Source organism: Pseudorca crassidens, chromosome 19 (assembly GCF_039906515.1).
Source record: "Pseudorca crassidens isolate mPseCra1 chromosome 19, mPseCra1.hap1, whole genome shotgun sequence".
Lineage (NCBI taxonomy): Eukaryota > Metazoa > Chordata > Mammalia > Artiodactyla > Delphinidae > Pseudorca > Pseudorca crassidens.
In genome coordinates this window covers 8,720,361-8,736,583 of record NC_090314.1, presented here as the reverse complement: position 1 = coordinate 8,736,583, position 16,223 = coordinate 8,720,361, and the positions used below count along the sequence as shown (strand labels likewise).

The window sequence follows — 16,223 nt, the reverse complement described above, 5'->3', positions numbered from 1 at the left end:
TTGTGGCTACTAAGAGTTGCAGAATCAAACTGGGACCAGATGGCTTGGGAAGGGAAAACGGGCCTCACAGTTAACTGGTAAAAGACACAATCCTTGACATACTCATATTAACTCAAGCCTGGGATATATGACCCCCGTGTCTTCTGCTTTATGATAATTATCTATCACTGTGAAACCAGTTACTCTAAAATGTAGCATTTTCAACCAGTGATAAATATTTCTTATCTCACATAGTTTGTGTGGGTCAGGAATTTGGGAGCAGCTGAGTTGGGCGCTTCTGGCTTGGGGGTCTCTCATGAGGTTACAGCCAAGGTATCAGCACGGGTTGCATCAGCTGAATCGGGCTTGACCGGGGCTGGAGGACTTGCTTCCAAGGTGGCGCACTTATATGGTGCTGGCTGTTGGCAGGAGGCCTCAGTTCCTCCCCATGCCATTCTCTCCAGGGTTACTTGAGTGTCCTCACAGCATGGTGGCTGGGCTTCCCCACAATGGGTGATCCAAGAAAGAAAAAGACAGATGCCACCATGTCTTCTATGACCAAGGCCATGGGTGACACATCATCATTTTCACAATATTTTATTGGTTACACAAGTCAGCCCTATTCAGGATGGGGGACTGCACAAGGGTGTGAATGTCGGGTGCCTAGGATCATTGAGGGCCACCTTGGAGGCTGGTTACCACACCCCCATGACCCTCAGAGCAGAGCTACAAATCGGGATCTTTCCCACAGAACATGGCCTTCTCAGCTGCAGGTGCTTTCTCCCCTCACTTATTACTAAGGCTTCTCAACGTCAGTGGCTTCCCACCCTTACCCTGCCCCTTATAGCTGGTGCAACCTGAAACACCTAACAGTTCAATCAATAGAACTCTTTATATGTATATTATAAACGTCATGGCTTTGGGTACACACATTCATTTGACAAATATTTCATGAGGCCTGGCATGCACTAAGCAATATTCAGAAGTAAAACAAAGTAGCATCCAGCCTTGTGGAACTCATATTCCATTGGGGGAAGCAGACAAAATAAACCCTTGATGCTAAGTGCAGGGAGAAAACCTAAAGCATGTAAAGGGGGCGGGGAGCTACTGTTGTCGAGGAAGCCCTCTGGGATGAGGGGGTAATTGAACAGAGACCCGCATCCCAGGCAGGGGCATCAGGAAGGCCCTGAAGTAGGTTCTTGTAGATCAAGAAATAGGAAGGAGGCCTGTGTATGAAGCAGGCTAGAAGGAGATGAGATCAGAGCCACAGGGGAGCCCGATCATGTATTTATGGGTGTGGCTGTGAGGCTGCTTTCAAATTAGCTAGACCTCCATCGGAGCACATACAGGTGATTCTCTATCCTTATCTGTCCTTCCAGTCACTGTCACCTGGGCACCCGGGAGACTCTACCCCGCCCATGCGTGTGGCGGCTTTGCTGTGGCCTCTGCTTATTATTTCCCCGTGTTGTCTTGTTCTGTGGTCTCATCCAGCCCTCCTGTGTGTGCATGGCCTGTCCTCCTGGTCTGTCACCCTTACCAGATCCTCTTCTCCATTCCCTTCCGCTCAAGAAGGCCTCTGAAACCTCCTCTTTCCGGGAATGTACCTTGCGTGTATTTTCCTATTTAGATGATAAGAGATTGGGGTGGGAGTGGGGATTTGGAAATGGGGATTCCCTTCCAATATCAAGACCCTTTATCCCTGCGCAGCCCAGATCTCTGGAAAAGGGCCAAGCTCTATCCTCGCTTCCTTCAGAACAAACCAAGTTCAGCTCTGAATGGTACTTCTAAGTAAAGCAGCCCCCTGCAAATGCCCCACGGGAAGGGGACCACTCAGAGACATCTAACCTGGGGCTGTTCCCCCATCATGTGTGTTTGGTTCTCTTTCTTTTCTTATTTATGTACTTTTGCTTCAACTCCAATTACTGCCTTTCTGGTCCCTCCCCCTTTATTCCTTTTTTTGTTCCAGCTTCTTACGTGTGCCTTAGGCCTTCTGGTGGCACCTGCCCACAGCATGGCCCCACTATGACTCTCGGAACTTGTGGTGTAGCTAGCACCTGTTTTAGAAGGTGATAGCATTGACCTGCCGACCACATCACTGAGTTGAACATGGATTTCTATCAGACTCTGATTATCGGAGACCGAGCATGGATGGTCTTTGTTCTGAATGGCACTGGGAACCTTCACTGGAAGCTGGGATGCTCCCAGCCCCGTGCTCCGTTTTATGGGTCCCCGAGGCATTACAGAGAGATGTGCGCTCCAGCTCCGGTGGGGCTCCCCCAAATTCAGACAGTGGGGTTGAGGATGCATATATGTCTTCCTGCTTTATAACAAGATTCACAGGTACATGGATAATTCAATTCTTTGGATGAGGCCTAACTAAGTAGATATTCTTTTGTTAATGGGCTGGAGAAGGTGAGACATTAGAAGAAATAGAATTCTGACCCTAGGGGCTTCCTAACCACCAAGTCCCCCTGCTCCATCTCTATCCTGTTGGGAGACCCCACATTTTAGCCTAGGGGGCCACACCGTCATTGGCCAGCCTTCTAGGTGGCATAGCACTGCCTTAGGCTCACAGGCACTAGAATTCGTACTTACGCCCCTTTTCAGGACTTTCTAACTGAATGATGTGATCTCATAATTCTTACTTTTCCTTTTATGTTCTCCTTCTCCTAGGGAACTAATTCTGCATGTCTCCCTGCTCTGATTTCTCCTTTGACCTCCTGTTTGCTCGTCCCTTCGGGTAAATGGGAGTCAGGTCTCAGGAAGATACTGATCAGAGTGGCCATGAGTTTAGACCAAGTTTCCCCTATAACTTTTACTCTGTTGATTAGACGAGAGCCCCCAGACTCTCCCGCTGGAACCTAGGGCAGTCTGTAAGGGCACAGAGGGTCTCCTCAGGCTGCCACGATGAAAACCCAAGGATAAAGGCTTCTCTTTACCAAGCAGTTACTATGTGCCGGCACTGTCGTATTTGCACCTTTCCAGTAACCCCGCGGGAGAGCTCTTGTCCCCATTTTCACTGGTGAAAAACTGAAGCTGGAGCAGTTGAGTGGCCTGCCCGGGTCAACTCTGACAGTTAGCACTGTTTCATCCCATCCAGACCTGCTTCCAGAGTAGGTACTCCAGCCCCACACATCCTGTCTCTTGAAGACAGAAGGGCCGAGGTGGGCCGGGCGGTGGGTCAGCAGGACCCACATGTCGTGAGCATTCAGTGACTGATGGCTGTTTTATCAGAGGACACACTTTATAAGACAGGAAGTCACAAAAAGAAGACGGGCTGGAAACTAGCACCACCTTGTAAATCAACTAAACTTCAGTTAAAAAAAAAAAATCAGGAGTCAGGGCATTTATACCAGATGAGCAGGGTCTGTCCTTCCAGAAAGGAAGCTCAGTCTCCTCAGATAATTATTCAGGGTCTGTCTCAATGAACACACCTACGGACACCCTCTGCTGTCCAGGTGGTTTGGTTACAAATCTCAGACAGGCTGGCTGCGTTTGAGTCTGGATGAAAAAGCCTGAAGACGCTTTCCAGAAACTCCCATGGGACCTACTGTTAATTCCCTTGATCTCCACCCGTGTAGCTCAGGCCACACCAGGCCCAAGTCCTTCCAGGTTGTGGTGTCAGCAAATGCATCTGATCTGTGCTGACCGGCACTGTTCCTTGGGTCCTTTCCACCCGCGTGTGTGTGTGTGTGTGTGTGTGTGTAAGAGACAGACAGACAGAGAAATCCCTGAAGCCTTTGCTGAATGGTAGGAGCCCCAAAGTGACTCCCGTTTGGAGGAGGTGGGCACTGCTGCCCACCTGGCCGTCCATCTCTCCACGTCAGCTCACATGCAGAGCATCTGCTCTGTGCCACACACTCTTCTAGGCCCTGAGGATGCAGCAGACAGACTTTACATGCCAGAGAGAGATGACAGACATACTGAAAGAAAGAAGTAAATCTCTGAAGTATGTCAAAAAGGAGTTAAAAGCTACGGAGCAAAATGAGGCAGAGAATGAAGGAAGGAGTTGCAGTTTTTAAAAAGAGCATCCAGAAAGCTTCAGGAAAAAACTGGCATTTGAGCAAAGGCTGAAGGAGGTGAAGGGTCAAGTCGCCTGGAATCGGGGGTGGGAGCGTTTCCCAGGCCAAGGGAACAGCCACCCACTGCCTACCTGGCTGGCACAGGGACAGCCGTGAGGCTGGAGCAGATGGGGCCTGGGTGTGGGCAGTAGGGGGCGGGGTCAGAGCGGGGCCGGACCACCCAGGGCCTGGGGGTCACTTGAGGATCTGGTTGCCACTCTGGGCAGAGCGAAATACAAGATGCTTTTGGCCTGAGGTATTAGGAAGAGGGACGTCTGTGGGAGGGCCAGGGTTTCGGCAGAGGCTGGGGGTGAAGTGAATTCGATCTGACTTCATATTAAGTTTTAGATGCGTCTTAATCACCCACGTGGAAATGTCAAGTTCAGGGGAGTTGTCCTGGCTGGGGATGTAAACGGGGGAGTTTCCAGTACATGAGGCCGGACGCTGGGTGAGGGCAGTAGCTGGAAGGCAGCGTGATATAAAGAGAGGTTTGTCTTTTTTAAGATGGGAGAAATCACAGTATATTTGATATTTGTGTGCTGATAGGAAGGATCCAGTAAAGAAGGGAAAAATTGATTATGCAGGAGTGGGGGATGGTATATTTCAGAAGTGACATCCTCGATAGGCGAGAGATTCCTTGATGGAATCTGTCACCCCGGGGGGCTGGCCTTGTCTAAGGGTGAACTCCACCCAGAGTCGCAGGCAGGGTATTGGGCCACAGGTGCATGCAGGTGGGCATGTGGGATCCCTGCTCAGTGATTCGGGAAGCAAGGTCATCCACTGGAAGCATTAGGGTGACCGACCATCCCAGTTTGCCCAGGACTGTTCCAGTTTTAGCCCAGAAAGGCCTGCGTCCTAAGGAACCCCTGAGTCCTGGGCGAATGAGGTCAGTTGGTCACCTTGGGGAGGACGTGTGAGCAGGCCCAGCCTGTCTGGTTTCAGAGCATCTTCCACACCCATCTCTAGAGCCCAGAGAAGTGGAATGAGGATGCTGCTGCCTGGAGCTGGCACCTGCACAGCCTCAGAGGCCTTGGGACTCCCCTGAGATGGAGATAAGGCCAGAGCCCCAGAAGCTGCTGCCCTGTGGGGAGCAATCCCAGACCCCACAGAAGGACCCTGGATGGATGGCTTCATTCTGTCTAGATGATGCTCCCTAGGGCTAGGCTGGAAGTAGCCATTCCTGCTGCCCAGCAGACTCTCCATGGGGTCTGAGACAGAAGATGGGTGGGGGCCATAAATGCTAGGAAGGGGGTGCGGGCGTTGGAGCAGGTGCTGAGACCAAAGCTGGAAAAGTGACCATGCTGATGCCAGTTTAGGGGTCTCAGCAAGGAGACTGGCAGAGGTGGCACCCTGGCTGCTCAGCCCCCAAATCCAAGGAAGAGGAGGAGTGATGGTGGTCCAGAAGGAGGGGCTGGGCAGATGGCCCCTGCTCCCTGAGAAGAGGACAAAGCCAGAGAGGGGTTCTAACACCCAGAAACGCACAGGTGTCAGCCAGTGATGAGTCTGGGTAAAAGGTCTACCAGGAAGAAGATGTCAGAGCAGGGAAAGCAAGGACCAGAGCCTTTGGATCAGCGTGACGGGTGGGAGACCAAGCACAGGAGGTGTGAGCTTTTGGTGATGACAAGGTCCGAGGGATAACCGTGGGAGTGGGTGGCTGAATGAAGCCAGGAGGACATCCAAAACTGAGTCAGGGACCTGCTTCACCTCTGCTGCTTCCATGTGGGTTTGTGGTTCCCCCAGCACTGGCCTTCTCAGTCATCTACTTCAGCCCTTGCCCGAGCCCCACTGCTGGCCTGAACCCCATGCACCCACGGGCCCGTGCTCACCCCTCCCTCCAGCGCATTTGTCTGGGCGCTGCCATGGCCGCGTGTGATACAGGGTTTGAAATTAGATCTGCTCTTCTAGAAAAGACAGAACAGGTGCATGGGCCTCTATGGAACTGCAGGCTGCCTCCCCCCACCAGGATCTGAGCAAGGGCTTTCAGACCATCCTGTGGACAGAGACCCCTGTGCTGTTTGGCTCCAGAAATCCAGCTTAGACATTTTCACACTCTGGGGAGCCAGGGGAGCGAGTGGGCTTGACTCCACCAAGGTGTTCGGAAGCTGGACTCCAAGTCAACCGCAGCGCTCAGAAGGTGTCCGGTCTCCATGGCAGCAGTGAGCTGGGAAATATAGCAAGAGGGAGGGAAGGCCGGGCCTAGCTTGCCTGAGATCAGCCTCTGAGAAGCCAGCACCTCCTGGGAACATTCTTGCCTGTGCCTCTCTGTAGACCGGGGGCACCGGGAAGCAGTGGGAACGGGCCAGAGGACCTCTGCGGTTGTGGGCTGAGGGCACCAAAGCTCTAAGCTGCCTGCTGATCTGATCTGCTCTCTCGGTTTCCTCTGCCTGCTGACTCCTGATTAATGGCTGAACACCGAGAGCCAGGCACGGACCTAGTGTGCTCAGCTGTACTCAGCGGTACTCCGTGCGCCCCGTGCCAGCACATATAGGCTGCCTCTAAGCCTTACACTTAGGAAAATCCGTGGCGTCAGTGTGATTCCATATTTTGTTAGAATTGAGTCAACGTTGCCTGGTGGCTCATTGGTTAAAATCGGTTGCATCAGAAGCAGAGATGGATCCGCATGAATGTTGAGCTCAGCGCTCACCAAGTGAATCCCTTTTTCAATGTAACCGCTGTTCAAACAACATAAGAGGAAATAAGGCAAAGCAGAGCTCAGGGCAATACCTTTGAGAGTTTTTCACTTGAGTACTTCCACTTACAAACTTAGCCATTTTGCCTGAAGGCAGCTTTTCTACAAAACCCTCTTTCCCATGTTGGTCCTGCTGACGAGTACACCCATGGCCCTCCAGGAAGCAGTAAGCGTGCTATGTCCCTCCTCAATGTGGCCCAGGACTCCCTTTCCACTGAGATTAGTTTGGGCAGCAGTTAAATGCTTGCAGCTCCATCTGAAGAGCACGGAGCCCCGGGCCCACTTCCTGAGCTGCCCAAGAGTTCACCTCTGAGGTAGGACCACCCAGTTTGCCACTGGGAGACTCATTCAAGGTACCAAGAAGTCAATCCACAAGTTTTCCATCCTTCTTGGGCTCGTCTTGGTCTAAGGGCAGTGCCGGGGTTGAAAGTATCACCAATTTAAACTACCTTGGTAAATGGTGGCTCAGAGAAAAATTCCCATCCATCAGTCCACCGGCTGAGTCCTGGACCATGCGTGTCTCTGTTTAATGTTTGTTTGTGGGCCTGCTGCCATTGGCTTACGTAGGATGCCAGGCCAGTCCACTGGGGCAGTTTGCTGGGCTGGTGTAAGAAGAGGGGAGATATTATAGAACAAAGGAGAAGGATGCACTGTAAATCTCCTTGCCTTGGGAAGTTTCACCTCACCTATAGGGTACATATATGTTCTCCTCAAAGGAGAAGTAACCCGGGTACAGCTAGATCTCCTATAGTCTCCGCCAGTGGGGCAAGAGAGAAGTCTCTTTGGTGTCTTGGGGTCAGGGAAGCATCCCTCACTCCTTATCTTCTGCCAGCCTGACTCTCCTTTTCTGCTCAAACAGGAGGAGGAGGTATACAGGATCCCTTTAGCACCCTGAATCTTGGTGGTCTCTTGAAATCCCACTGGGAGAAGGTAGAGGATGGAGTTCTTCTGTGTTCCCAGAGGCTGACATGCCCAGCCAGAGGTCTAGCAGCTCTGGGCTATATGTCCTTATTTTCCAGTCTCTTGCTGGTGCCAGGTCCAAGCTTTCTCCTGCCATGACCCATGGCTCAAGTTGACTCCAGGGGCAGGTTGGTGGCCAGTACAGTCTCTTCCTGGCACTGGTCATGGCATTGACCCGTCATCCAAGTTAGGAATCTCCCCTTCCCAGAAGCCAGCCCTTGGCATTGGCTTCCTCATTCTCTGCTGCTCACTGACAAGAGTCTCATGAACCCTGACAGCTAAGCCATGGGGCTGTCCGGTCCCGGAAAGGTGGTGGCAATGCCATTTCTGCCAGCTGGAATCTGTGGCCAGGAGAGGATAGCCTCTCAATCAACAGCTTCCAGCACTTCATGGTGGCTCCGAAGCGGGACAGAATACTGTTCTCAGGTTCTCAGCACCGCACTCTTGGGAACAGAGCCATATAACTCTGTGACTCTGCCTTATGCAGATGATGTCTGTGGCAGAACAAAGAAGTCCCAGCCCTTCCTGCCTGGAATCATGGCCTCAGTCTCAGTCTTACTCCCCTCCCAGTAGTGAGGTAAACTTCCCTCCTTAGATGGTTGTGGAAAAAGAAAAATGGTGAGAAAAAGGGGGTCACTGGAGCCAGACATATTGGTTCACTCTCAGCTCCACCACTTGCTAGCCATGTGACCGTGACCTCCGTTACATTCATCTATAAAGTAAGGTGTTGGTACCACCTACCCCACAGGGCTGTTGTGGAGATCGTATGAGATAACGCATGCACCAGGGCACCAAGCTCTCAAGCGATGGTAGTTTTTCTTATTGTCTTAGCTTAAGAGTGCTGAGATGATGCTTCTCAGGGAATAACTCTAGGGCCGGCAGCATGGGCCTCCCCTGGGAGCTATTTATAAATGCAGACCCTTGGGCCCTCACCTCCTGAACCTCCTGAATCAGAATCTGCATTTTAGCAAGATCTCCAGGTGACTCATACGCACATTCGAGTCTGAGAAGCACTGCTATAGAATTTTTGCTTTAAGCGTGATCCCCTTGCTGGTCTTCAAGGTCACTTCCATCTCTGAGATTTCATTTGCCATGAAGTCTCATCTGATACCCTGCACGCTGGAAGCCAGATTGTCCCACGGCTGGGGAGGGAAGGAATTTGAGGAGGAATACCTGAGCTCCGAGGGGTGATGCAAGGGGACCTCCTAAGACTCCAGTGACCTGCCCAGATGTCGGAGGCATGGGGATTTACCGCTTCAATGAAACTTAAGTATTTGTTGAGCAGAGATGAGTAAAATAGCACCTGCCTTCAAGAAACCATTCCTGCCAAGCAAATAAGAGGTGCCACGAAGCAGATCCTGAGAAGAACAGAGGGGGTTTAAAAGAGGAAAGCATCGCCTCTGAATGGAGGAGTCCTAAAAGACCTCCTATGGGAGACAGGAGTTAAGAGGGTCCTTGCGGGGCAGGAATAATGTGAGGCAGGACTGGGGCAGGGTGGGCACGTCAGGTGTGGGTGCCTCTGGAACAAGGGCACGGAAGTGGAAATGTCAGTGTGACGATGGTATATGACGCCCATAGCGGGCTGCAGGAAGGTTCTGGGACCATAGCTTACGGCAGGGGAGCGCAGGAAAGTGATGGGGCCATAGCACAGCTATAGAGGGGTTCAGAAAAGTGATGGGGCCGTAGCACACCTGTAGGGATGGCAGGAAATGAAACTAGAAAGGTGTGTTGGAGGCAGCGTCCTGAATTCTCCCAGGCACACGATGCAGGCTGAGTTCGAACTCCTAATTGATGATCACTACGCATCCCCTCCTCCTTTCTCCTCTTCTGTCTTTAAGAATGGTGGATGTTTGCCAATGAATAAGTGAATGGATGAATGAATGGACTGAAACAACACTAAACTGGGAGTCGGGAGACCTGAGATGTTGTTGAAGGTGAACGTGGTCTTGGGGAAAATTGCTTTGCCTCTCTGAGTCTGTGTCTCCCCACCTGTAAACTTTTCTGCAAGATGCCTCCTGGTCCTGTTGCTCTGGAACTTGTGTATGTTCTGAAACAGCAGGTCAGGGGTGGTGGAAGCAGTTTCCCACATCCTTTCTTCAGTCTGCTCTATAGCTGTGCATCACCCCCTTACACCTTCTGAGAATTGGTACCCACATTCCCCTTTATATACCCTTTACAACTCCAATCATATGCATTTTAAACACAAAAAGAATATGATATAGTCACCGTCCTGCATCTTGCTTTTCAAATTAAATATAGCTTGGAGATCACTGGATATCTGCACACAGAGATCTACCTCTTTTTCCCCAAAATGGCTGCTTAATAGTCCATGCTATTACTATGCTGTCATTTATGTAACCAGTATTAGTGGTGTAACCCACCACTTACTTTTCACTGACTTTTTATTTTTTGATGTTTTTATTTAGAAATAATTTTACAAAAAGGTTACAAAAATAGTGCAAAACATTCCCATGTGCCCTTCAAATTTTCCAAATTTTAATATTTTAGCACATTTGCTTTATCATTCTCTGTCTCTCCTTATCTATTTCTGTCTCTGTCTTTCTGACTCTGTCTCTCTGTCTCTCTCTATATACATGTATATGTATATATATACAAACACACATATTATATATATGTTTATTTTCTAAAAGTATATAAATACATAATTTTTTTAATATTTGAGAGTAAGTTGCAGATATGTTAGTCCTTTACCCCTACATACTTAAGTGTGTATTTCCTAAAATCAAGTGCATTCTCTTACATACCCACAGTATTGATTATCAAAATCAGAAGATCAATATTGGTAAAATACCATTACCTAATCCACAGCTTGTATTCAGATATACTGCTAATGTTCTTCATAGCAAAAAAAAAAGAAAGTTTTTCTTTGTCCAGGGTCACATGTTGGTAGGTTTATTTCTAAGTATTTGATCATCCTGGTTTTCTTTGGGCTGCACCGCACAGCTTGTGGGATCTTAGTTCCCCAGCCAGGGATTGAAGCCCGGCCCTGCGCAGAGTCCTAACCACTGGACCACCAGGGAATTCCCTTGGTTGCTATTGGTAACTGGAGTTTCTCTACCATTATGACCTGTAACTGGTTATTTTTGTATATATGAAGGCCGTTGGTTTCTGTGTGTTAATTATATATCCTGCAATCTTAGTGATTTATTTTATTGTTTGAGTTATTTTTATCATTGGCCTCCAGGTACTCTATCATGTCACATGCAGATAAAGGTAGTTTTACATCTTCTTTACCCTTATGCTATTAATTGATTTCTCTTATCTGATGGCATTGGCTTAAAACCACTAGTACAGGGCTTCCCTGGTGGCGCAGTGGTTGAGAGTCCGCCTGCCGATGCAGGGGACACAGGTTCGTGCCCCGGTCCAGGAAGATCCCACATGCCGTGGAGCGGCTGGGCCCGTGAGCCATGGCCGCTGAGCCTGCACGTCCGGAGCCTGTGCTCCGCAATGGGAGAGGCCACAACAGTGAGAGGCCCGCGTACCGCAAAACAAACAAACAAACAAACAAAAACACACACTAGCACAGTGTTGAGTAGTGATGGAGATAGGAACATCTTTGCCTTCGTTGTGATGGTAATGAAATGCTCTAGATCATTCCCACTAAGACACTGTCTTTAGGAACAAGGTAGATAGAAGATAGATAGCTGGATGGATAGATGGATAGCTAGCTAGATAGGTGGATATATGTTGTTTCAGATTAATTCATGTTTAAAAAGCATCCCTCAGGGGCTTCTCTGGTGGCGCAGTGGTTGAGAGTCCGCCTGCCGATGCAGGCGACACGGGTACGTGCCCCGGTCTGTGAAGATCCCACATGCCACGGAGCGGCTGGGCCCATGAGCCATGGCCACTGAGCCTGCACGTCCAGAGCCTGTGCTCCGCAATGGGAGAGGCCACAACAGTGAGAGGCCCGCGTACCACTGAAAAAAAAAAAAGCATCCCTTAAATTCCTTAGGTATTGAATTTTGTCAAAAGCTTTTTCATCGTCTATGGAGAGATAATTTATGATTTTTCTCTTAGATTTCTTAATATCTTAAAATCCACTGTGTGTAATATCAGTGGATTTCCTAACTCAATATTGCATTCCTGGAATAAATCTCACTTGGTCGTATTGTATTTTTTTCTTAATACAATATTTTGGATTCTGTTTCTTAATATTTCATTTAGTATTTGTATCAGTATTCATGAATGATACTGGTCTGTCCTTTTCTTTCTGGTACCATCTCTATCATGTTTAGTATCAACATTATACTCGCTTTATTAAAGGAATTGGGAATTTTCTTTCATTTTCAATGGTCTGAAACCATGTGTCTAACATTGGGACTGTCTGGTCTTTGAAGATTTGAGATAATACTTCCATAAAACCATCAGTGCCTAGTGCTTTGGGGTAATTTATTCATAACTTTCTCTACAAAAATGTATATATGTTTACTATCGAATTTATTTTTTAAATTTTGGTATTTAAGTTGGTTTTTATGGCTTTTTCTAGTAGTCACCTTTATACTTAATGTGTACTGCTCCTTAGTCCCAAGTGTTAATATTTAACTTCTTTCGTCTGGTTTATCAGGTTTTTTAAAAAAAATATCCTTTTGCCTACACAGCAATCAGCATATTTATTCTATTTTATCCTCCCATTTTTAACGTTATTTCTACTTTGTCACATGAAATATCTCACATTAATCACCTACCCTGTTCCTCACTTGTGTTTTAGTCTTTGAGATCTGTATCTGTACGCACATCTATATGTCTGTATGCTCATCATTGTTATTTTTCTTCTGAAATTTGCCCAGTCATCTCTTGGTTGGATGAAGTTCATCGTCCAAAAGATTGCTCAAGAAAGGCTTATGGACGTGGAATTCCCTAAGTTCTTATATCTTGAAATTGTTGTTCTTAAGGAACAAGGAAAATTTGCCTGGTTATAAAATTCTAGGTTCACCCTTTCTTTCCTTGAGATTTTGGAAAATGCTGCTCCAGTGTTGCCTTGCTTTGTTTGCTATTTTTTGAGAAGTCTGATTTTGTTTTTTGAAGTCTGACAGTTTATTCTTCTGACTTTGTAAGTGATTTTCTCTTTTTGCTTGAAAGCCTTGAGAATTTTTATTTTTTTATTTTTGAAGTCTGCAAGTTCTACTAGGACATCAGAGATGATCATTCTGAGTACATTTTCCAGGTACCTGTTGGGCTTTCTTGATTGGTACCATCGGATCGTCTTTTCATTTAAAGAAAGTTTTGTTGAATTATATACATTTTTTTCATAGTTTAATTGGCAGCGTTTTTGTTCTTTTTTTAAATTTTTATTTATTTATTTTGGGCTGTGTTGGGTCTTCGATGCTGTGTGCGGGCTTTCTCTAGTTGCGGCGAGCGGGGGCTACTCTTTGTTGCGGTGCGCGGGCTTCTCATTGCGGTGGCTTCTCTTGTTGCGGAGCACGGGCTCTAGGCGCACGGGCTTCAGTAGTTGTAGCACGCGGGCTCAGTAGTTGTGGCTCGCGGGCTCTAAAGTGCAGGCACAGTTGTGGCACGTGGGCTTAGTTGCTCCGTGGCATGTGGGATCTTCCTGGACCAGGGCTCAAACCCATTCTCAACCACTGATCCACCAGGGAAGTCCTGAATTATGTTTTCGTGTATTAGTTATCGTCCACGGTTTTGTTTTTCTTCTTAGTAGACTCCAATTATAGGGATGCTGTTTTTCCTTTCCTATCTTTCAGTGCATCCACACTGTATATAATTTGTTTTGCTTTTATTAGTTCATTGTCATTCTCTTGTTTGCCTCTTGCCTTTTCATCAGTGCCTTTAAATAAGTTTTATTTTGACTCTCTTCTTTCCTAGGCATCTTGTACTTTAGTCTTCATTTTGTCTCTTTCATATCTTTCCTGTGTTCAGTGAATTCTCTTTAAATTTGTCTCTTTTTCTGCCACTTGTTTTTAGGTTTTGAATTTCTGTTTCTAGGTGTTTTCTTTTAACAACTACAAATGTGTTTTTAAGTCTAACTCACTTCAGAGTGTTGTGTTTAGTTTTCCTTTGCTTCATGGTTATTTCTGTGTGGGATTGGAAGAAAATTGTTACTAGTAGAGGTGTTTGGATTCCCAGCTTATGTTTTTTAACAGTAGATTCGTATGTGTTTACTCCTATTTCTTCTATCTATTTTCTGATTGGAGGAAGTTATCAGATTCCTATTTTAATGGTATTGTTTCTACTAGTATAGAAAATACAATTTATCTAATGGGTATTATTATTATCATTATTACTATTTGGAAGGAGATGTGCATCTCTGTCATTTTTGTTCTCTTATAGCAGTGGTCCCCAATTTTTTTGGCAACAGGGACCAGTTTCGTGGAAGACAATTTTTCCACGGACCAGGGTGGGGGAGGGGGGATGGTTCAGGTGGTAATGTGAATGACAGGGAGCGACGGGGAGCGGCAGATGAAGCTTTGCTCGCTCGCCCATCACTCACCTCCTGCTGTGCAGCCTGGTTCCTAACAGGCTGCGGACAGGTACCAGTCTGCGTCCTGGGAGTTGGGGACCCCTGTCTCATAGGGCTCCATTCCCTCTGCTTCTTTTCCCCTTTACCAGCCAATCTCCAAAGATTCTCCCTTCCTTTTTACCTTCTTCTCAATATTTTAGAGGATGGTTGCTTTGAATTGCATGTAGTCAGTACTCTGACCTACCAGATACCTTTCTCTGTGTTTTCATACTTAGGGTGAACGTTCTCATTTTGACAGCAGTTTTAGGTCACTCTTAGGCCTGCTGCTGTCTCCTCCTCTTCTCGCATATAGTTTTTTATTTCCAGGCTGACCTCGTTCACCCCAAGGCTTGTAGCAGGACTAGAAAGATAATTTGCTGAGATATCTTTTTTCTTTTTTTTTTTTAAATGTAATTTAAAATCTGGGCATGTTCTGGTTATGTTAAGCACACAGCTAGAAATAACAGAGGCAGAATTAAGGCCAGGGCTGTCTGATTATATTATATTTGATTATATTCTACAACAGAGAGAGAGATTGGGGTTGTGGAGTATACTGGTAAATGGATAAAGCTGCACGTGTGAGGCAAAGTCTTACTTGATCAGCTATAGTGTATGGCTTTGTGTGTAATGCAGTAGTGACTTCCTGCTTTTGCCACTGACTATGGAAAACCTAACCGGTGATCACTAGTTCTACTGATTGGATATAGGACTAAATATTATGTCATTGACAACTGTAGAATACTGTCATCACCCTGTTCTCCATTTCCCTGGAGTGGCAGATGCAGGAGGACAGGAATCACAACAATTTTTATGGAAATGTTGGGCCATGCAGAAGGTGAGGAATTTTTTTTTTTTTTTGGCCTGTTAGGTCTTCGTTGCTGCACGTGGGCTTTCTCTAGATGCAGCGAGCGGGGGCTGCTGTTCACTGAGGTGCGCAGGCTTCTCATTGCGGTGGCTTCTCTTGTTGCGGAGCGTGGGCTCTAGGCACGTGGGCTTCTGTAGTTGTGGCACGTGGGCTCAGTAGTTGTGGCTTGCGGGCTCTAGAGCGCAGGCTCAGTAGCTTGGCACACGGGCTTAGTTGCTCCGTGGCATGTGGGATCTTCCCGGGCCAGGGATCAAACCCATGTCCCCTGCATTGGCAGGTGGATTCTTAACCACTGCGCCACCAGGGAAGCCCCAGAAGGTGAGGAATTTTAGCAAATGATGGTGCAACTCTTCAGACAAAGAACTAGACTAAACTCCACTGCCAGAGGCCCCAGGTAAAAATTAATATCCAGATCTAAGGACTTGTCTTAGTCTTCATTCTTCACGTTCTGCTTTTTCTCCAGAATTTGATGTTGTGAACTTCCCATTCTGACTCGGAATTAATTTCTTATGATGGTAGACTGCAGTTCTCTTTGACCATGCCTTCTGTGTCTCCCTTTTTGGGGATCATTTCTTCCCATCACACCATAAATACGCACATTTTCCAAGCTCTGTGTGAACTCTCTGCTCTTTTCTTTCTTAAAATGTTCCCTTAGAGAATGTACTGATGTGCGTCCCCATGTCAGGTCTGTAGGGGGCTCTTCTTCATCCGTCTGGAGATCTATAAATTAAAAAGACATGTTTCCTTCCACACACACCTGATGTGATCGCATATTGACAGGGGTTGCGCGACAAGCCGCCCGCCCATTCAGAAAGGGGAAGAAAAGGAGGCCCTCAGCAGACACTGGTCCATAGCAGTTTTGAAACTCTCTGAGCAGACAGTGCGAGGGGCTCCTGATCTGGATGTGTGTGGGAGGCCGCTCCTTGATTGGGCTGAAGTTCTGCCCTCTGGAGGGGCTTCCTCATCCAGTGTTTCCCATGGCTCCTGGCTCTGCTCTCTAGGTTTTCCGCATTTCCTATTACCGTCCTTGGCCGTACCTGAAATGGGTGTTGGGGAATATTTCTCAGGAATGATACAGGTTTCTCAGTCCACCCATTTCCCACAGAGAGTCAGAGGTCTCAAGATTGTTGAAAGACTCAGGCTCCCTGGTCCTCTGGCAGTTCAACTCTGTTAAAACAGGTTTCTTACCTGTTT

The 16,223-nt window shown here is 47.5% G+C and overlaps 1 protein-coding gene across 4 annotated transcripts in view; it reads left to right on the top strand.

The window, feature by feature from the left end:
* SHISA6 (shisa family member 6) overlaps positions 1–16,223 on the top strand; it is a 248,741-nt gene that overhangs the window by 118,244 nt on the left and 114,274 nt on the right. The gene's annotated exons all lie outside the window — the stretch shown is intronic.